Here is a 22,989-nt window from a genome sequence, read left to right on the forward strand (position 1 = left end):
TTTGCAAACATCAAAGGCTCCCGAGGGCCCTTCATGAGGCTTTTGATGGGAGAGAACTAGCAGAATTAAAACCTGTTTCATGTCTGGGAGGAGTCCCAACAGGTGCGCCCCCCTCTTGTCCCCGGTTTGAGTTAGGCGACACGCATTCCAAACGTGACACTTTCTTGTTCTAATCTTAGTATCTCCACACCCCACATTTAGTCCGCTGACTGGGAGAAAGGGGGGGTCACCGTGGCTGCTCCCTGGAGCTCCCCACAGTGTAGACCTTACAGAGAAAGAGCAAAATATAAGGTTTGAGATGTCACCAGTAACGAAGTCACTGGCCGAAGCTGCTCCAGTGTCATGTGTCCCTCGCAAAGGCTCAGCGTCTCTCCTTGTGCCCTTGATTTACTGACTTCTAGAAGCCTAATTCAGAAATGGGAAATCATGCCTAGGCGCTCTGAGTCTGTGACCTCCCATTTCGGTGTGCACCCCAATGTTTATTAGTGCGCCCCCTTTCTCAGTCACACCTACACAGCTCCATGTCCCCACACGTCCTGCCATCTCCACTGGGTGACCGAGCCAGGCATGGACTGAGAGCGTTGCCCAGGCCAAAGACAGACTCTGGTTAGGATCACCCGGCTGTGAGCAGACTTCCTGTCACAGCACTCTGCATCTGTACAGTGAAGATTAAAACGAGGTGGTCCGGCAATTCCATTTCCAGGCAGGTGTTCTCGGCACGGGTTTAAAAAATGTTAACAGAGCTTGTTCTGTCACCCTGGCACTTTCCAATTCCCCACATTTCTACTCTTGTGCCCAGCACCCCCCACCCCGGGAAAGTGTCTGTTGCCTGCTGGCTCCGGGACCCCAAGTCAGGGACCCTGCTGTAGGCTTTGTCAGACAAGGATCTTAAAACCAGAATCAGTTCCTGCAAGGCAAGTTCTCTTTCTCCTCACACAGCATGGCAGCTGTAGGCTTTCCTTCTTACGCAGTGAAGGTGTGCATGGCCGCCCGTCAGAGCTGCCCCCCTCACCACGAGGGCTGCAGTCTGGCCTAGCGCCTGGCCTGCCTGGGGACATGGGGTTGCTTTCCTTCGGTGCCCAGGCCTAGGAGAGTGTGCCCTCTCTCCAGGAAGCCACGCTTGGCGTGCTCATGGCCCAGGGACGAGCCACAGACAGTGATCTGCACCCACATCTGAGGAGTGCTGTTCCCACTCAGGGGGTCCTGCCTCATTCCCTCATCTTTCTCTTGTTCCCTCTTCCTTTCCTTGCTGCCGTTATCTTAGCTTCTACAGGGGAGTTGGAAACACACTCACGGGAACAACTGCGAACACCAGGCTTGTTCTGGGGTTCCTTGTGTTTGTCACACCCTAAGAAAAGCCCAGCTCCAAGGAGGATCCTTCCCCAGCCTCAGAGAGAGGCCAAGGTCAAAACATGACACAGACAGCCTCCCAACTGCACAACTGATGCCCCAAACTCTTGGAGCAGGTTTAAGTCCCGGGACACAGATGATTGGACAAGGAGAGGAGATTTCCCCCTCAGCTTTGTAGGGATGGCAAACTGGGGAGAGAAAACACACACGACATTTAAAGAAGTATGGCTTTTTAAACCAAATTGTCAGTTCACTGCTTTTTGCTTCAAACCTCTGTTCCGCTGAGTGGTGCCCTCACCTCACACCCCAGGAGTTCGTGCCAGGTGCTTTGGGGCTAATACGTCAAGGCGCCCTCAGGACCCGTGTCTCACCCAGGCCTCCCCCAAGATGCCCACTGGCTTTGGAGCTCAGCCTCTGAAGGTCACCCTGCATCTTCCCCGCCCCACCTGCACGGAGTCCTCCTGCCTCCCCTGCTCGAAACCAGATCCTCCCAGGCTTGGCCAGGATCTGAGCAGTCCCCGCCACTACCACACAACAGTTGTGACGTTGGGGCTCCCCATCTATGCCCGGCGGACAATTCCAAGGTGTGCGGGCTTCCAGGCTCCACCAGGAGAGGGAGTACAGGTCTATGCCCGTGTCAGCTCCCTAGGTTCCTGACTCTAGGATCTGGGATCCACGATCCAGGATCTGACCCTTCCTAAAAGGATTCCATCTTTTCTAAGTGTAGCTTGTACTTCTATTACCCCCTTAGCAAGCGCAAAGGCCAGGGTACAAACTCAGCCCCCACCCTGGAAGGCTCGGGAGGGTGTGTGCAGAAAAAGCAGCCAGGGGGCACCTGGGTGGCTCAGTGGGTTAAAGCCTCTGCCTTCGGCTCAGGACATGATCCCAGGGTCCTGGGATCTCTGCTCACCAGGGAGCCTGCTTCCTCCTGTCTCTCTCTCTGCCCGCCTCTCTGCCTGCCTCTCTGATCACAAGTAGTCAAATAAATAAATAAATAAATAAATAAAATCTTTAAAAAGATTTGTCAAATAAATAAATAAGATCTTCAAAAAAAGAAAAAAGAAAAAGCAGCCAGGTGCTGAAATCGCCAGCCTGGTCACTGAGGCTGAGCCGCACATTCTCCTTGTCCACCTGGACATGATACACAGGAACTCAGTGAGGGGATACTTCAGATGGGATGACACTCAAGCCTGCCAACACCAGTCTCGTTGGTATTTAGTTAGACCTCAAACATAGAACAATTTGAAATCTAAAAGGATGCGGCTACCACTGGTTCCTGCTCCCAATGCACCAGGGTGAATTACCCCTCCAAATGGCATTTTGCTTTAGAAATGATCACCTCTCTGGGCATGGGCTGAATCATGCGCATATGAGGGCGCTTAGGTCAGGAGGATGGCCCCTGAGGGCCAAGCTGTTGTCTCAACATGAGTCACAGGTGTCCCCCGTGGGGGATAGGGCAGCAGCGACCCAAGATGTTGGTGCTCTGCCCTCATCCTTGGTGTGAACACTTTCAGGGGTACATCCTCTACCAAGGCAGCTCATTCTATTTGTGGACAGTTTTGTTCACTTTTTCTTTTCTTTTCTCTTTTATGTCAAATATCTGGATCCCTAAGACTTGCGCTCACGGGTTTCGCTTCTGTCCTCTTGAGTTATAAAAAACAAATCCTACCTACTTTGCCACCCAGTGCCTTTAATCTCCCTGGGATGCCGGGCTGTAGTTCCTCCCAGCCCGCCTCCGCCCCCGGCCCCCCCCCCACACACACACCGCTGGCCGCTGGGCTCTCCCAACCCAGTACCGACTCCTCCGCCCCACGCCCCAGGCCGGAAGGGAGCGTTCCGGGGAGCGCAGCCTCCTTTCTTCAACTTGGACCTGGCCTGCCCTCTCTGCCAGGGTGACTGGTACAAGCTAGTAAAAGTACAAGCTTTCGGAAGGAGCAGAACGAAAGCAGATGGTGTTGCTGACTTGGGGGTCCCGCTCAGAGTGCGCAGCCCTGGAGGGGTCTGGGGCCAGTGCTCCGTGTGGCAGGGCGAGGAGGGGGCGTCCTGCAGGAGATGGGACCTTGGGCAGGGCGCGGGGCCTCTTGGGGGTTCTGAGCAGCAGGTGCAGGAAGGATAGCTCTAGGATCCCTCCCAGGGCGACTTGTAAACCTCTGGGAGGGAGAGAAGATCCCCTGCCAGGTTCCTGAGGTTTCCCGCAGGGTCTCTGGAGTGCGCGTGCTAATGCAGATGTGTAAGTGCATGCCGTGTGCATGGTGTGTGCGTGTGCACGCTGTTTGCACGGCTGTGTGCCCGTGCTGTGTGCCTGCGTGCACCTGTGTGGTCAAGGAGGAGACCTGAAACTACTGAAGAGTTCCTGTGAAAGGCAGGAGGGGAGGGAGAGCCCAAAGAAGTTCTATTATTTTCATTGTAACATTGTTTAAATATGTACAAACAAAATCAGATATGAATCCTCTATTCTGATTGCTTTCATTCAACTGTTTTTTCAAATTTACATAACAAATATAAACAAAATTGGAAAAAAAAAACCCACTAAATCCCGGTTCACAGCTTTAATATAATGTAGATGATGCTTGCTTAAGTTAAACTGGGGCTTGCAGTGGAACGCTGACTTGCTGGATGAGAACTCTGGGCTTGCTCGGATCCCTGCAAAGCTTCCCTTCACCGGACACTGTCCCACCACCTGCCGGCACCATCTTCCCATAGAAATTGCTCAATAAATGTTTGTTAATTAGTGAAACAAATAAGTAAAGGAAGAAAGTCCTCCTCTACTCTTTCCTTCAGGAGAATTATTTGGCACACTACAATAATAAGCGCAAAAATACACAGAACACGGAAATGCACATACAATGCATAACATGATCATCTAAATTGAAATATGATATAAAACTTCCCAGAGTGAGAATCCAATGCCCACTCAGAAGCTTGGCTTTGGGGGAAACTGTTGTTCTCCCCTCTACCTGGCTGCCTGACTCCATTCTTTTTTTTTTTTTTTCTTTATTTTATTTTATTTTATTTTATTTATTTGTCAGAGAGAGAGAGAGAGAACACAAGCAGGGGTAGCAGCAGGCAGAGGGAGAGGGAGAAGCAGGTTCCCTGCCCAGCAATGAGCCCGATGTGGGGTTGATCCCAGGACCCTGGGACCATGAACCAAGCTGAAGGCAGATGTCCAACCAACTGAGCCACCCAGGCGCCCCTGCCCATCTGCCATTCTGCCTGACTCAGGGCACAGCTTCCCTGAGCAACATTATGAATCTGTATAATTAGAATAAAATACCACTCACTATGAATCAGATCTCAGACCTCAGGCAAGGGTGAAACTTCACAAAGAATGTGAGAATTTTTTTTTTTTTTAAAGTCGTGAATGACTCAGCTTCCTGAAGATGAATGAAGCTTCTTCCCATCTTGCTGAAGAGTGAATTTAAGAAGAAAGAAAGACAGGGGTCCCTGGGTGGCTCAGTCTGTTAAGATTAAGCTTTGCCTTGGGTCAGGTCTTGATCCCAGGACCCTGGGATCCAGCCCGGTGTTGGGCTCCCTGCTTAGCAGAGAGCCTGCTTCTCCCTCTCCCTCTGCCTGCCGCTCTCCTTACTTGTGTGCTCCCTCTGTCAAATAAATAAATAAACGGGTAATAAATAAACGGATAAATAAATAAATAAACGGATAATCTTAAAAAGAAAGAAAGAAAGGCAGGCAGAAGTCAGTGCTAAGTGCATTTTTTCCTATTCCCTTCAATTTAACTTTTGGGATGAAAAATAGTCATTTCAACAACAACAAAATGTGGCTTATTACTGATAGTGACATAAGTTTTGATTCATTCAAGTTGAAAATACTAAAAACATATAGATCTATCAGAATGGCAATCATGGTATGGCAAAGCTCTGAATTAAAAGAAAACAGGGAATTGTTGCTAGGAAAACCATTCACACTTCAAGCCATTTATAATAATGAAAACTTTCAAAAACGTAATCAAAGGAAATTGATAAAGCAAATGAAAAACATTTAGAGGACACCAAACTTCTTAGCAAACAGATTTAAAAATTAATTTTTTGGCATGATAATGGTTATGTTCCCAAAAGAACTCCCTACCTTTTAGAACTACAAACAGAACTTTTCACAGATGGAGTAAATGATATTTGCGATATGCTTCAAGATACTTTGGAGTGGAGCAGGAAGTGAATGAGAATATAGCTGAAACAAAAGTACTCATGAATTGACCATTCTTCATGGGTCCAGAGGGGTTCGTTATGCTATTTTCTGTTTATGTTTAATATTTTCCACAATAAAAAGTGTTTAAAAATCAGGCATTTTCCAGGTGCTTGGGTGGCTCAGTTGGTTAAAGGTCTGGTTACAGCTCAGGTCATGATCCCAGGGTCCTCCATCCCACAAAGGGCAGGGAGCCTGCTTCTCCCTCTCCCTCTCTCAATGAAGAAATAAAAATTTTTAAAAATAATAAAGTGGGCGCCTGGGTGGCTCAGTGGGTTAAGCCGCTGCCTTCGGCTCAGGTCATGATCTCAGAGTCCTGGGATCGAGCCCCGCATCGGGCTTTCTGCTCAGCAGGGAGCCTGCTTCCCTTCTTCTCTCTTTGCCTGCCTCTCTGCCTACTTGTGATCTCTGTCTGCAAATGAAAAAATAAAATCTTTTAAAAATATATCTAAAAGAGAGATTTAAAAATTATATATTATAGTCTAGGAGAAGCACCAATACTTTTGATTTTATCAGAAAGAACATTTTCTGTTATTAAAAATAACAGATTAGGGCACCTGGTTGGCTCAGTTGGTTAAGCATCTGCCTTCAGCTCAGGTCATGATCCCAGGGTCTTAGGATCAAGCCCCACCTTGGGCTCCATGGTCAGTGGAGAGCTTGCTTCTCCCTCTCTGTATCCTTGCTGTTCTGTCTACTCATGCTCTCTATCTCTCTGTCAAATAAATAAAAACCTTAAAAAATAATAACAAGTTAATTCTATAAATTATAAAATTGATCAAATATTTAAAATATACCAAGCTTGAAGGAGAAGACACTATTGAAATGGAGGCAGAGGAAACACCATATGTGGATACACACAATGAAACACCAACTCCAGGAGAAAACTATTTTTTTCCCATTGATTATGTCTGACAAATTATATTAGAACACACTTGTGGTTTGATGACAAAAGCGAAAAATAGAACAATGTTTTACATTATTTCAAGGTATTGCATTATGTTCCATGGCTTGAAAAGGAAAAATCAACAAGAGGAAGGCACTTACTAAATAACGGCATTCTAATAGAGTTTTTTCACAGGTTGGCTAATCACAGCGATACCGTACAAAATCTCAGGCAGTGTTAGAGAAGTCTAGGAGTCCTTTGAATGGAATTACTGTTGGTTTCGTAGCACTCATGAGCACAAAGAGCAAATGCCACTGAGGCGAAGAGCAGTTCTCCATACAAGACACCCAGTGTCTATCGATGTCATTCCGTGTCAGACCATCGCTCAGACAATGGCTTCGTTTAGCTAACAGTCACCAAGTCATATGGGGAGGTCACATGAACATTTCCTAAAAACCAAAAAGTGATTGAAAATTACTAAAATGTTTTAACAAATTATGCTACAACTTATATCACATGATTTGGAGTTTATAATATATAGGTTATTAAAAAAGATTTTATTTATTTGACAGAGAGTGAACACAAGCAGGGGGAGTGACAGGCAGGGGTGGGGGAGTAGTCTTCCCGCTGAGCAGGGAACTGAAGCGGGGCTCGATTCCAGGACCCTCAGATCATGATCTGAGCCAAAGGCAGATGCTTAACTGAGTCACCCAGGCACCCCTTATAATATATAGTTTTGTTTAACTAGGGATAAAAATATGTTATTTTGTATTTTTTTTTAATTTTATCTTTGAGAGACATAGAGTGCGCACGTACATGAGGGAGGGGTGAGGCAGAGGCAGAAGATCTTAAGCAGACTCTGTGCTAAGCTTGAGCTGGACTTGGGGCACAGTATCACAACGCTGAGATCATGACTGGAGCTGAAATCAAGTCGGGCGCTTAACCTACTGAGCCACCCAGATGCCCTTCATTTTGTAGTTTGATTGATTGGGTCAAGTTTTATGGTACCAGTGCCTGCCATTTTTTTTAAAAGATTTTATTTATTTATTTGACAGTCAGAGATCACAAGTAGGCAGGGAGGCAGGCAGAGAGAGAGGGGGGAGCAGGCTCCCTGCTGAGCAGAGAGCCCGATGTGGGGCTCGATTCCAGGACCCTGGGATCATGACCTGAGCCGAAGGCAGAGGTTTTAACCCACTGAGCCACCCAGGCACCCCTGTCTGCCATTTTTTAATATCACCCTGTGGTTGCCAAACAAACATGTTTTGGTTTGGTTTGGTTTGGTTTGGTTTGGTTTTGAGCATGTGGTTGTTTGTTACTGCAACAGAGCTGACTAATACACAAGGGATGCCAAGGCTGTGTCCAAAAACAGGTGGGAGGGTAGACGAGGGGACATGGGCGACATGTATATTACAAAACAGACATGTTTTCTTGAAGACACCTACAAAATGCAGGTGCTAGTTCCAAGTTCTTTTATTTTAACAGCTGTGGTGACTTTGGCGGAGTTAATTGATATTGCTCAGATTTCATTTCTTCATCTGTAAAATGGGTATAATGTTATTTTTCCTTCCCAAGAGGAATGTTATAAGAATAAGACAAGGCTAAAACAGACTGAAAATATTAATATAAACACAAACAGTAAGGTTCTATTAAATAATGGCAGGAAAACACATAGTTCCTGAGAGCATGAAAAAAATCACAAAAATACTAATAAAAATATCAAAGGCAGGTCACAAATGAGCAAAATAGTTTATAAAAACAGACATTCAGGGGCACCTGGGTGGCTCAGTGGGTTAGGCCTCTGCCTTAGGCTCAGGTCATGATCTCAGGGTCCTGGGATTGAGCCCCGCATCGGGCTTTCTGCTCAGCAGGGAGCCTGCTTCCCCCTCTCTCTCTGCCTGCCTCTCTGCCTACTTGTGATCTCTCTCTGTCAAATAAATAAATAAGATCTTTAAAAACAAAGCAAAAACAGACACTCAAATGAACTCAATTGATCAGACATGAGCAAAAATTATCTCAAACTGTTGACTTGTCTCCTCTCAAAGTTGACTCTCTCTTAGGCTCCTGGGGAGATGAGATTTTCCTCCCTGCTGGGGCAGAGGGTCTTGCTGGGTTCGGGAGGCCCCATGATGGCGAGTTTGGTATTTTCATACCAAGCCTTCAGTGTGCGTGCCTGGCCTGCCCTGGGCCCTCTCAGGGTGATCAAGACGAGAACACAACCAGGTAACCATGACCCCTTTGGCAGGGTCCCCAGAGTGAGGCATGTGGTCCAGGGCTCCCCTTGTCCCCCAGCCTGGAGCCACACGCAGAGCTGTCAGCCAGGTTGGTGGGTGGGGAGAGGGAGGGACAAGAAAAGAAAAAAATGCCTGTTGTTCAAGCCACTGTGTTTTGCGGCCATCGATGGTGGACATCTCTCAGCAATAGCAAATGGCTCCCCCAGGTGCCGGAGTCCCTGCTCATCTTGGTTGTCTTGGCCATGGTGGGGGCCCCTTCCCTCTGCACAGCGCCCCTTCCTGCTCTTCGGGTGAGACACACACATCGTTCTTTGAGGAACAGCTGGTGCTCGGCTCCCCAATGTCTGGATGGAGCTGCCAGACCCAAAACCACCCGTGGGTCGCCCGGCCCAGGCTGGTCTAGCGGCATCCGTGGTCCCTGCCACCTAAAATGCCCAAGAGACCAAGCCTCATGGAAACAAGAGGACGAGCACAGGGGCAGTGGGGTCGGGGCCCTCTCTGCTCCCGTAGCTGCTCCTGACTGCCGCCCCCCGCTTTCATTCTGAGTCGCCATCGTGGACAGGGTTCAAAGCAGGAACAACAGCCACCCTGGGCAGCGGCAGCATGGAAGGGTCTCGAGCAGGGAATTAGGTGCTCACGTCAGCCGGGGGGTTGGAGTCAGGGCTGCCTGAGCTCTGGTGCCCCTGATCCTCGACATGCCCCCTGGGTCCGAGTGGGTCTGCTGGGAGCTGCAGGGCAGCAGGAGCAAGAGGAAGAGTTCTGCTTCCCAACCAGTACGCCCACCCCACCCCAGCATCTTGCTGACCATGTGCCATTTGCAACCAGAGTCCTTGCCGCAGGGAGGGCAAAAATTCAGTTCAGTTGTCCAACCTCTCCTGAAAAGAGGGGAGTTTTAGACGCCCACAAGGATTCTGATCCCCTTGTTGGGTCAGTCATGTTCCAAATAACTTCTTTCTTTCTTTCTTTTAAGAATTTTTTTGTTTATTTGAGAGAGAGAGAGCACGCACAAGCAGGCAGTAGCAGGCAGAGAGAGAAGCAGGCTCCCTGCTGAGCAAGGAGCCAGACATGGGACTTTAACCGAGGACCCTGGGAAGATGACCCGAGCTGAAGGCAGTCACCCAACCAATGGAGCCACCCAGGTGCCCCACCCCCAAATAACTTTTTTTTTTAAAGATTTTATTTATTTATTTGACAGAGAAAGAGATTACAAGTAGGCAGAGAGGCAGGCAGAGAGAGAGAGAGAGACGGAGAAGCAGGCTCCCTGCTGAGCAGAGAGCCCAATGCAGGTCTCGATCCCAGGACCCTGAGAGCATAACCTGAGCTGAAGGCAGAGGCTTAACCCACTGAGCCAACCAGGTGCCCTCCACCCCAATAACTTCTTTACATTTTTAAAAAAGATTTTATTTATTTATTTGATAGAGAGAGACACACAGAGAGAGGGAACACAAGCAGGGGGAGAGGGTGAGGAAGAACAGGTTTCCTGCAGAGCGGGGAGCCCTTCGTGGGGCTGGATCCCAGGATCCTGAGATCATGACCTGAGCGGAAGGCAGACGATTAACGACTGAGCCACCCACGCGCCTCATTCTATAAATTTTTAAATGTTTTTATCATTACGAAATAGTGATTAAGATGCTCATTATCATGATTACCCTGCAGATGAGGAAGCCTAAAATCTAGAATTTCAGTGCCTTTCTCAAAGTCCCACCAGTACCAGCCCAGAGGCCTTGATCCACCTCTTCCTGAACCCCAGGAGCCCAACTGCTGTTGCAGTTGGTGGAGCACATGGACCTGGAATGGGGTTCGGCAGGTAGCAGGCATCATGCATGCCTGGGAAGGAAACATCTTTTACACTGAGGAGAAAGAAAGACGTAACAGAAATTCAATATACTGACCCATTTATTTTCCCATTTCGTCCTGGAAAAGGCAAATTAAGTCTTTACTATAAATCTGCCAGGAATACAGCCTTTTCTTTCTTTTCTCAGGAAAGAAGTGGACAGTCAAGGTTTCTTTAAGAAATGCTTCCATGTGGGGCACCTGGGTGGCTCAGTGGGTTAAAGCCTCTGCCTTGGCTCAGGTCATGATCTCAGGGTCCTGGGATCAAGCTCCACATCCGGCTCTCTGCTCAGCAGGGAGCCTGGTTCCTCCTCTCTCTCTGCCTGCTTCTCTGCCTACTTGTGATCTCTCTCTGTCAAATAAATAAATAAAATCTTTAAAAAGAAAAAAAGAAATGCTTCCATGTGAACTTGGGTTCAGCATCTTATGTATAATTTGCATATTTTAAAAGTTTCTGTATTGCCAAAAGGGTTTTTATTGATTGATTTTTTAAAAGATTTTTATTTATTTGACAGAGAGAGAGATCACAAGCAGGCAGAGAGGCAGGCAGAGAGAGAGAGAGGGAAGCAGGCTCCCTGCTGAGCAGAGAGCCCGATGCGGGACTCGATCCCAGGACGCTGAGATCATGACCTGAGCCGAAGGCAGCGGCTTAACCCACTGAGCCACCCAGGCGCCCCATTGATTGATTTTTTTAAAAAGATTTTATTTATTTATTTGACAGAGAGAGACACAGCGAGAGAGAGAATACAAGCAGGGGGAGTGGGCAGAGGGAGAAGCAGGCTTTCTGCAGAGCAGGGAGCCGGATGCGGGAGTTGATTCCAGGACCCAGGGATCATGACCCAAGCCAAAGGCAGACGTTTAACGATTGACCCACTCAGGCACCCCTATTGATAGATTTTTAATGCTTCCTCCATTCCCTGGAACTATGAGTAAGGAAGCCCTTCACTAACCACAGATCTGACTATGGTCCCCGGCCAATCCACGCTTCTGGAGAAAATCCCCACCTGCCCCCATGTGGCCCCAGGTTCAGCTTTCAGGCAGGGTGGGCTGCAGGGACACTCCGGGGTCTCATTACAGCTGAAGCCTGAGGCTTACACTGAGTACATTCCCCTCTGCAGAGCCTCCTTGCTGTGCTGTCTCCTCTGATGGCACTGAGGTCTGCAGGTGGCTCGTATGGCTGCCCCCCACACTGTGCTCCGCACTCAGCCCTGCCACCTGGGTGCTGGCGGTGGCAGGGCAGAACTGCCCTTAGCTTGTTCTAGAAACGGAAAACGAACAGAAGGGCATCCACATCACGCTCCAGCCACGACATGAAAAAGGCTTCCTTTTTCCTCCTGATATCCTTGCGCCACAATTCCAGCGTCCCCAGAACAACAGTCAAGGGCAGGGCTGGGCATCCGCAGCTGTCTGGGCGTCACCCACCAGCTGTGGCATTCCTCGGGAGGGTTGCTGCCTGCCAGGCCCTGTCGAGAAGGCAGATGGCCACATAAAAATAGTCGGGGAGCCCTTGAGGTGCCACTTCTCCAGCTGCTCTGTTGAGTGGAAGCCAGATGAGAGAGGGGACAAGGCATGGCCTCCGTTTGAAGCAGAGGCTGGCGCTCAGTGTGTCTGTCTGGTGGGTGAGCGCAGCCTCTCGCCCAGGGAGGATGAACAGGAAGGGCAGGGAGACGATCTCACTCTCCAGGAAAGCCTTGTGACCCCCAGCTCTCCCTGGAATAAACACCAGACAAAAGAGGTCTTCCTGTTTCATCAGTTTCCAGCCAATTCTATTGCAGCTGAAACACTGTTGCATTATGCCAGCAGAGATCCAAACCCTGAGCTCCCAGCCCCATTTCTTGTTTAAGAAACTAGGATCTAGGCAATGGGGAGTTACTCACCAGCAGACATAAAGTTTCAGTTGAGCAAGATGAGGAAGTTCTAGACATCTGCTGTGCAACCTTGTATCTATAGTCAATAATGATAGAGCGCAGGGGTGCCTGGGTGGCTCAGTGGGTTAAAGCCTCTGCCTTGGGCTCAGGTCGTGATCCCAGGGTTCTTGGATCCAGCCCCGCATCCGGCTCTGCTCAGCGGAGAACCTGCTTCCTCCAATCTCTCTGCCTGCCTCTCTGCCTCCTTGTGATCTCTGTCAAATAAATAAATAAAAATCTTTAAAAAAAAATAATGATAGAGTGTATGCTTTGCTAAGAGGGTAGATCTCACTTTAAGGGCTCTTATTATACAACAAAATGTAAAAGGAGGAAAGAAAAAGCAGCAGTTAGAGTTGAAGAAGGAGTCACAGGGCACGACAAGTTACTTGGCCTCTCTCGGTCTTGGTTTCCTCCTCTGTAGCAGAGCAAGTAAGACCTGCCTTGGGAAGGACGGCCTTAAATGAGATACGTTGCTTAAAGCACGATGCTCCCTGTTCGGAACACTATGGACACGGCCCCAGACACGGCTTCATCTCTCCTGATCAAGAGAGTGAGCCCTATAGCCTATATTGGGCAGTGAGTCACAGAGACATTTTAGGAGGGATAAGCTAAAGAACTGGGAGATAAGCGGTCAGGGTGGGTGGAGGGCGATGCTTTCTGAATCACCAGGCCCGCTGAGAAGCGAGGGAGGGGCTGCCACGAAATTCCTGAGGACAGCTGAGACAGCTGGGAGCGGGTGGCCCCAGTCTGAACTGAGCTGAACTCTCCAAAGCAGTCTCTTACTACAGAGGAGGAAGGATAAGAACGTCACATTGCTTTGGTCTGGCACTTTCAGGTTTGCAGGCATCTTCAGGTCTGTTATGTCAGGTGCTCCCAGCAAGTCTGCCGGGTGGAAAAACCCACCCCACTCCAGAGCCCCATAGCAGCGGCCTTGGGGCTTGTTCCCTGCCTTCCCAGATGCCCTCCCCCCCACACACCTGCAGATGCACCCAGGGCCATGTCCACAGCTAAGATGAAAACTCAGTCCCTAACTAGCCCGGGGAGGGGGGTGGGGCAGAGAACGAGGCACAGTTGATTATAATCAGTTGTAAACCATTCTGACTCTGCTTTTATTTTTTTTTCCAATTTATTTATTTTCAGAAAAACAGTATTCATTATTTTTTCACCACACCCAGTGCTCCATGCAAGCTGTGCCCTCTATAATACCCACCACCAGGTACCCCAACCTCCCACCCCCCCGCCACTTCAAACCCCTCAGATTGTTTTTCAGAGTCCATAGTCTCTCATGGTTCATCTCCCCTTCCAATTTACCCAAAAGCACATACCCTCCCCAATGTCCATAACCCTACCCCCCTTCTCCCAACCCCCCTCCCCCAGCAACCCACAGTTTGTTTCGTGAGATTAAGAGTCACTTATGGTTTGTCTCCCTCCCTATCCCATCTTGTTTCATGGATTCTCCTCCTACCCACTTAAGCCCCCAAGTTGCATCACCACTTCCTCATATCAGGGAGATCATAGGATATTTGTCTTTCTCCGCTTGACTTATTTCGCTAAGCATGATACGCTCTAGTTCCATCCATGTTGTCGCAAATGGCAAGATTTCGTTTCTTTTGATGGCTGCATAGTATTCCATTGTGTATATATACCACATCTTCTTGATCCATTCATCTGTTGATGGACATCTAGGTTCTTTCCATAGTTTGGCTATTGTGGACATTGCTGCTATAAACATTCGGGTGCACGTGCCCCTTTGGATCACTATGTTTGTATCTTTAGGGTAAATTCCCAGTAGTGCAATTGCTGGGTCATAGGGCAGTTCTATTTTCAACATTTTGAGGAACCTCCATGCTGTTTTCCAGAGTAGTTGCACCAGCTTGCATTCCCACCAACAGTGTAGGAGGGTTCCCCTTTCTCCGCATCCTCGCCAGCATCTGTCATTTCCTGACTTGTTGATTTTAGCCATTCTGACTGGTGTGAGGTGATATCTCATTGTGGTTTTGATTTGTATTGCTTTACCGGATAAAACTGCGTGGGTTCGCGTGCGAGAGCGCCAGCTATCCTGAGGGAAACTTCGGAGGGAACCAGCTACTAGATGGTTCGATTAGTCTTTCGCCCCTATACCCAGGTCGGACGACCGATTTGCACGTCAGGACCGCTACGGACCTCCACCAGAGTTTCCTCTGGCTTCGCCCTGCCCAGGCATAGTTCACCATCTTTCGGGTCCTAACACGTGCGCTCATGCTCCACCTCCCCGACTGACTCTGCTTTAAAATGCCGTCTGAATTTACACTTAATTCTCAGAAAACCCTGGTGGACACATCTTTGTTCAGAAAGGCAAGGCTAAATTTTTCCTCATTTCCCATTATGATATTCTGGGCCCTCCCTTTAGGAAGGGGAAGCCCTCTGCACTGCAAATTTTCTTGCATTCTACTTTCTTCGTTTCCAGTCATTTACTGGATGCAGGTGCCTAGTGAGCCGTGTGCTGAGTGCTGCATACAGGACATCTAGTCTCTAACCTTGGGAATTTACAGTCTGGTCCAGGAGGGAAGAATTCTAAATGTGGGACACCTGGAGAATATGATCATGGAGACCAAGTGCATGATACCGGGGTTGGGGCAGACTGGAAGTTCAATGCTGACTTACCTGTGCGGCAATGTCATGTCCAATGGGAATCTAGGACCAGAAAAAGAGGACATCATCTAATTATTCCAACCTGGGGGGGGGTGATGCACATTAACTTAATTTAATCCAAGCCACAGGGGTAAATAGCAAAAACCCCAACAGCCCCATTTGTGCTTTTAGTTGGGAAAGTATAGCAGAGCTTTAACTATTTTTCCTGGCACTGTTTCATTACATAACAGCTCAGTGAGTGATAGGAAGGGCTGGAGAAGGGATGAACAGGTCCAAACGTCCCAGACACGTCCCAGGGCAGGGAGAGGCCAGCTGACACATGCCAGGAGGAGGCAAGGGATGTGGCCCGAGGGGCTCTGACAGAGGCAACAGGCAGAAGTCCCAAAGGTGGGGACGCCTGGGTAGCTTAGTGATTAAGCGTCTGCTTTCGGTTCAGGTCCTGATCCCAGGGGTCCTGGGATCGAGCCCCGCATTGGGCTCTCTGCTCAGCAGGGAGCCTGCTTCTCCCTCTCCCATTCCCCCTGCTTGTGTTCCCTCTCTTGCTGTGTCTCTCTCTGTCAAATAAATAAATAAAATTTAAAAAAAAAAAAAAAAGGAAAAAAGAAGTCCCAAAGGTGAATGGAGCAGATTGCCAGAGTTCCAAGCAGAAGATACAGGAAGAGGTGATGCTGAGAGGAGCAGGAAGCAAGAAGGACCAGGAAGCTGCATGGGGAGAGTCTCCAGGACCTCAGGAGGCTCGGGCTGGGGGACCCACAGCAGAGTCCAAGTCACAGGGAGATAAAGTTCCACGGTGGGAACCAAGGGTCAAAGTTCAGGGCAGCAATAAATTAAATTAGATCTTCTTTCTAGGAGTCAATGGACACTAGTTCAGACCTGTAAGATTTCTGTCACAAAAAAAAAAATGTATCCTGGTAGGCATGCAAACGCTCATTGGATTCATCACGAACAAGATGCTAGCAACTCCCGTCGACCTCAGGAGGAGAAGGCCAGGGTCGCAAGAGGTCCCCAGGAAACCCTGGTTCCTGGGATGTGGTGCACATTAACTGGGATGTGGTGCCCGGAGGGTTGGAAGCATCATGTGGTCACCCTCCCTGCTGGGGCTTCCCAGCCTTGTTGGGAGATCCCAAATCTCATTAACACGGTCCCTTTGGGTCCTGGGCATCTAGTCGATTATTCTTGCGCTTTCCTGGGGCAGCGCGGGGAGAGTGTGGGGAGGGGGTCCGCTCTGCCTGTGCAAATAAGTCCCATTGAAATTCTCCTTCCCTGATGGTTCATTCATTCAGACTCATTCATTCAACTTCCATCACTTTCTTCCTTAATATTAACATGAAAAAAAAATGTTTCCAAGTCATTTAATAGTAAGAATGATGGCAATCACTATTTATTCCCAGCATATCAAGTTATTATAATTGTTTCTTTTTCTTATTTGTTGCAGAGGTTACTAAAACTTCGTGACAATTATAACCAGTCGTAGCCCAGTGTTTTGGATTCAGTAAACACTCAACATTTGTTGAAGAAAAGGATGAATACATCAATGAATCATCAACACTCAAAATAGCATCCTACTACAGAACCAGACAGAACAGACTGAGGTGGCTCTGACCTTGGAGCTTTGATCCCCCAGGCCCTGCCAGGGAGCCGATCCAGCAAGGCAGAGGGAGAGTGCCGGAGAAACAGGCATGGGCGCTAACCCCAGGGGCAGATCCATCTGTGGGAACACATGGCGGGTCTTCTCTATATTTCTCCTTTTCCTTTTACGCATGGAGGTCTCTTTCTTCCTTTTTGTCCTCTTCCTGCCTCCTCCATTCTCTTCCCTAACAGATAAAACTGAACACTTACTGTTCATCAACGAGGTAAATATTTGTTTGATGACAGGAATCTATCAAAATCCTAGAGGAGAGGGGCACCTGGGTGGCTCAGTTGGTTGGGCGTCTGACTTTGGCTTGGGCCACAATCCCAGAGTCCTGGGATCAAGTCCTGCATCAGGCTCCTTGCCCAGTGGGGAGACTGCTTCTCCCTCTGCCTGCTGCACCCCCTGCTGTGCTCTCTCTAATAAATACATAAAATCATAAAAAAAAAAATCCTAGAGGAGAACATAGGCAGCAACCTCTATGAACTCAGCCACAGCAACTTCTTGCTAGAGACATCTCTAAAGGCAAGGGAAACAAAGGCAAAAATGAACTATTGGGACTTCATCAAGAAGAATGAAGAATCTTCATCAAGAAGAATATTACAGCAAGAGAAACAGTCAACAAAGCCAGAAAAGAACCGACAGAATAGGAAAAGATATTTGTAGATGACATATGAGATAAAGGGCTAGTATCCAAGATCTATAAAGAACTTCTCAAACTTGACACCCAAAGAACAAATAATCCAATCAAGAAATGGGAGAGGACATGAATAGACATTTCTGCAAAGAAGACATCCAGATGGCCAACAGACACATGAAAAAGTGCTCCACATCACTCAGCATCAGGGAAATACAAATCAAAACCATAATGATATACTACCTTACACCAGTCAGAATGGCTAAAATTAACAAGTCAGGAAACAACAGATGTTGCCAAGAATGCGGAGAAAGGGGAACCCTCCCACACTGTTGGTGGGAATTCAAGGTGGTGCTGCCAGTCTGGAAAACAGCATGGAGCTTCCTCAAAAAGTTGAAAAAATAGAGCTACCCTACGACCCAGCAATCGCACTACTGGGTATTTACCCCAAAGATACAAATGTAGTGATCTGAAGGGGTACCTGCACCCCAATATTTATAGCAGCAATGTCCTCAAGAGCCAAACTCTGGAAAGAGCCCAGATGTCCAGATGTCCGTTGCTAGATGAATGGATAAAGAAGATGTAATATTTATACACACACACACACACACACACACACACACAATGGAATATTACTCAGCCATCAGAAAATGAAATCTTGCCATTTGCAATGATGTAGATGGAACTAGACGGTATTAAGCCCAGCAAAATAAGTCAGAGAAAGACAATTATCATATGATCTCACTCATATGTGGAATTTAAGAAACAAAACAGAGGATCGTAGGGAAAGGGAGGGAAAAATAATACAAGACGAAATCAGAGAGGGAGACAAATCCTAAGAGACTCTTACTCATAGGAAACAAACTGAGGGTTGCGGGAGGGGTGGGGGTAACTGGGTATGGGCCTTAATGAGGGCACGTGATGTACTGAGCACTGGGCGTTATATATGACAGATGAATCACTGTACTCTACCTCTGAAACTAATTATGCACTATATGTAAATTAATTGAATTTAAATTTTAAAAATAAATAGGTAATTAAGTATTTCTCTTTCTCTCTCTCTCACACACACAACCTTCTAAATCACACAATCACTTAAATCGATTTCTGTTTCATTTAACATGAAATTTTTACAGCCCTATGACTGTAAACAAAACAAACAAAGTTGTCATCTGCAGTTCTAGAACGGAGAGAATAATGTGTTTATATGGTATGTACTTGAAGACAAACGTGCTGAGTGCCTGCTCTTGGGCAACATTCTCATCAAAAGTAAAGACCTTGGGACGCCTGGGTGGCTCGGTTGGTTAAGCAGCTGCCTTCGGCTCAGGTCATGATCCCAGCGTCCTGGGATCGAGTCCCACATCAGGCTCCTTGCTTGGCGGGAAGCCTGCTTCTCCCTCTGCCTCTGCTGCCACTCTGTCTGCCTGTGCTCGCTTGCGTGCGCTCTCTCTCTCCCTCTCTCTCTCTCTCTCTCTCTGGCAAATAAATAAATAAAATCTTAAAAAAAAACAACAACAAAAAAAGTAAAGACCTTTACATCCCCAGTACATAATCTGCCCAACAATCAGATAAGCCTGGAGTTATACCCCCCATTTCCCCAGGTGGCAAAGCGGAAACTAAATTTATTCTGTCCAATCTTAAAGCTCCACAAGGCACCAATCCTAGCCACCACACTTTATTAGCGGGACAGTTTTCTGCTCTAACATTCCCAAGGAGGATACTGCAGAAGTCACGTAGAAAGGGACAGGGAACACTTTGCACATGAGACTGTCAGAGGTGGTTCCCATAGGACGGGTGCGAGTGAAGTGGCCCGGTGGGGTACACAGACTTTCACTGGAGTGACTCCCATCATGTTAGGGCTGACTCCAGGTAGAGGTGGCAGAAGTGTCCTTTCCTTTCTCAGGGACAGGCTGGGGGCCTCCCAGGGGCCACCTCCAACTAATCAGGGCGGGGCCCCATATCTTCATTCACACACACACCAGACCTCAAGCCCCTGCCAGCTGAGCCTCTAAGGTATTTCTTCTTTAAGGGAAAAGCACAGGCTTTGTCTCTCTCTCAAAGAATTCCAGGCATCCAGAGAGACCAGGAGAGGAGGTCTGGGGGTTGGTGAGGATCTCCCTCTTCAAAAAGATTCTCAGCCTCAGATTGCAATGAGCTCTTTCCTGCACTGCTCCTCTCTGCCTCTCTTCTGGAAAGAGGGCTAACAATGCAGATCGAAATCCTTTGAATCATAGCGTTTGCTCCAGTGATTCCACTTTTAGGGACGAATCTTCAGTTCTAAGTTCAAAAACATTTCACTTCCAAAGATGTTTGTTGAAGCATTATTGACAGCAGCTGGAAACTGGAAACAACGGGGATAGTCAAACAGAAGGGAATAATTAGAATACTCTATAAAATGCTGTGCAGTCGCTAAGGATGGTCTTTATGGGGGCGCCTGGGTGGCTCAGTCGTTAAGTGTCTGCCTTCGGCTCAGGTCATGGTCCCAGGGTCCTGGGATCGAGCCCATCATTGGGCTCCCTACTTAGTGGGAAGCCTGCTTCTCCCTCTCCCACTTCCCTTGCTCTCGCTGTCTCTGTCTCTGTCAAATAAATAAATAAAATCTCAAAAAAAAAAAAAAAGGATGGTTCTTATGGAGCGCCATACAAATGTGAAAAAGATACGCTTTCAAAGTTCAGGGTTTCAAAGCCCACACGCCACAGGAAACTAATTAAGTTTAAGAAACTGGTTGTAGAATAAGACTGCCAGGACGGGTTCCTGGAAGGGAGGAGGTGGGTGATGGGGATTAAGGAGGGCCCTTGTGATGAGCATTGGCTGTTGTATGAGGTGAGAAATCACTAAATCCTACACCTGATACTAATATTACACTATACGTTAATTTTTTTTTTTAAGATTTTATTTATTTATTTGACAGAGAGAGATCACAAGTAGGCAAAGAGGCAGGCAGAGAGAGAGGAGGAAGCAGGCTCCCTGCCGAGCAGAGAGCCTGATGCGGGACTCGATCCCAGGACTCTGAGATCATGACCTGAGCCGAAGGCAGCGGCTTAACCCACTGAGCCACCCAGGCGCCCCTATACGTTAATTTAAAAAAATAAAAAGAGGGGCGCCTGGGTGGCTCAGTGGGTTAAGCCGCTGCCTTCGGCTCAGGTCGTGGTCTCGGGGTCCTGGGATCGAGTCCCGCATCAGGCTCTCTGCTCGGCAGGGAGCCTGCTTCCTCCTCCTTCTCTCTCTACCTGCCTCTCTGCCTACTTGTGATCTCTCTCTGTCAAATAAATAAATAAAATCTTTAAAAAAAAAAATAAAATAAAAAATAAAAAAAAAAAGACCTCCAGGAAATGCATCCAAATGTTAATTAATTAGTTAATGGTGTTTGGGGGGTTGGATTTTGTTTTTTGTTTACTTTTCAGTTTTTTCCAACTTTTGTGAAGCTTGTTTATTACCATCCCACCCCCTTTTAAAATTGTGGTTCAAAAAAAGGGCACAACATAAAATGTACCATCTTCACTATTTTAAAGCATACAGTTCAGGAGCATTCAGTATATTCACGGTGTTGTGCAACAGATCTCCAGAATGCTCTACTTGCAAAACTCATCTACTAGGGTTTAATGGGAAAAGAATATAACGATTATTTTAAAAAATATAAAGTACGCAAGGCTAGCCTTGAACGTTGTCCTGATTCAGCTGGTTTTAAAAATCCCAGGATGGGGGCGCCTGAGTGGCTCAGTGGGTTAGGGCCTCTGCCTTCGGCTCAGGTCATGATCCCAGGTCCTGGGATCGAGCCCCACATTGGGCTCTCTGCTCAGCCAGAGGCCTGCTTCCTCCTCTCTCTCTGCCTGCCTCTCTGCCTATTTGTGATTTCTGTCTGTCAAATAAACAAATAAAATCTTTAAAAAAAAAAAAAAATGAAGGTGCCTTTCCTACCTGTCTCTGGCCTCCAGCCTAAGTCACCTGGCTGGAACATTCTGGAACCCCTTCTCCCCGGGGCAGCTCCCCACCAGGGCCTCTGCCCCTTTCAGCACGTCTCTCCCCTCCTCCATAGCACCTGGGTGTGCTGGGTCCTCAGCCCCTCACCCCACACACCCTGTAGTGTGTGTGGTCAAGATAAGGGGTCAGGGTGAGAAAGAACGAGGGAAAGGTCCTCTGAGTGTGTTCTCGGGGTGCCGGGGGACCCCTGGATGTTTGGACTCATGGCCTTTGCATCTGGCCACTCAACCCCCTCATGTTGCTGAGGAAGAAGCTGAGACTTGAAGGTCACATCAGGGATCGGAGCCCAGGATTCTGCCACCTCACACAGAGCCCTTCCTTCTAGAACAGACTGAAGACTGTTAGTTACATTAGGCACAGTATCGGAGAAAATGGTCAGTGTTGGAGCTGATTCCATGACTGGGAAAATACAAAGTTAGGTTGGGCTGGGTAAAGCCATCTGACTACAGCAAGACATGGTACCATTTTTGCCCCATTGCCACACAACAGGGCAACACTTCCATTACCAGCAGGTGGCTGTCAGGTTATATTTGTTACAAAGTTGATTTGCTACACTCAGTTGGAATGAATGAATGTTTATTCTTCATTGTGTACTTTATGGATATATGCTCACTATTTTTTTTTAAGATTTCATTTATTCATTTTAGAGAGAGAATGAGAAGAAACAGGGGGAGAGGCAGAGGGACAAAGAGGCTCCCTCCCCACCCCATCCAGCTGGGAGCCTGGCTGTGGGGCTCAATCCCAGGACCCAGAGATTGTAACCTGAGCCGAGGGCAGACTCCCAACCTTCTGAGCCACCCGGGGCCCCCTGCTCATTACTTCCCTAGAAGGAGGTGAAATGGGACAACCAGGTCACATTTTAGATCAGCTGGCTCTTTTTTAAGTTAGGAAAGGTGCTGATCAGTCACAAGATATGAGAGCTGCAAGGGAATTTTTTTTTTTTTTAAGATTTTGTTTATTTATTTGAAGGAGAATACAAGTAGTCAGAGAGGCAGGCAGGGAGAGAGGAGGAAGCAGGCTCCCTGCTGAGCAGAGAGCCCGATGTAGGCTCAGTCCCAGAACCCTGAGATCATGACCTGAGCCAAAGGCAGAGGCTTTAACACACCCAGGGCGCCACCCAGACGCCCCCTGCAAAGGAATTTTAAGATCACCTGGTTAACTCTGGCTGATGAGGAAACCGATTTTATTTAAACCCAGAACCTCCAGGATGCAGGGTTAGGAAGCACAGTTAACTTTCCGATTCATTTCCCACCTAGAGCAGGACAGGCTGCCAGCAGCCCCACCCACAGGGACTCCCCGTGGCACTCCAGGGCGTACGGCGTTCCATAAAAACAAAGATATTCTCCAATCACACATCCCAAACCGGTCTTGTCTAGCAATGGCCTATAAAACTGGATCTTTATTTTTGTTCCCAAGCCAAAACAAAAGCAGCTGGAGAGGGAGCACCGTGGAAGGGTGCCATCACGTCACGTGACCATCGCCATCCCCACTGCCCGGGTGAACCCGATCATGGAAATTCCGAGTGGGGTGGGCTGGGGGCTGTGGGCGCGCATGCGTACGTGTGTGTGTGTGTGCGTGCATGGGCTGGGCCCAGACACCTGTCCTTTGGCGCTTCTCTTAGCCACCCCTCTACCTTCATGGGGCAGCATCTGCAGGTTCCTGGCTCCCAAACCAGCAGGGCTCCTGTACACATGGCCCTTGAGTTA

This window comes from Neovison vison, chromosome 3 (genome assembly GCF_020171115.1).
Source record: "Neovison vison isolate M4711 chromosome 3, ASM_NN_V1, whole genome shotgun sequence".
Lineage (NCBI taxonomy): Eukaryota > Metazoa > Chordata > Mammalia > Carnivora > Mustelidae > Neogale > Neogale vison.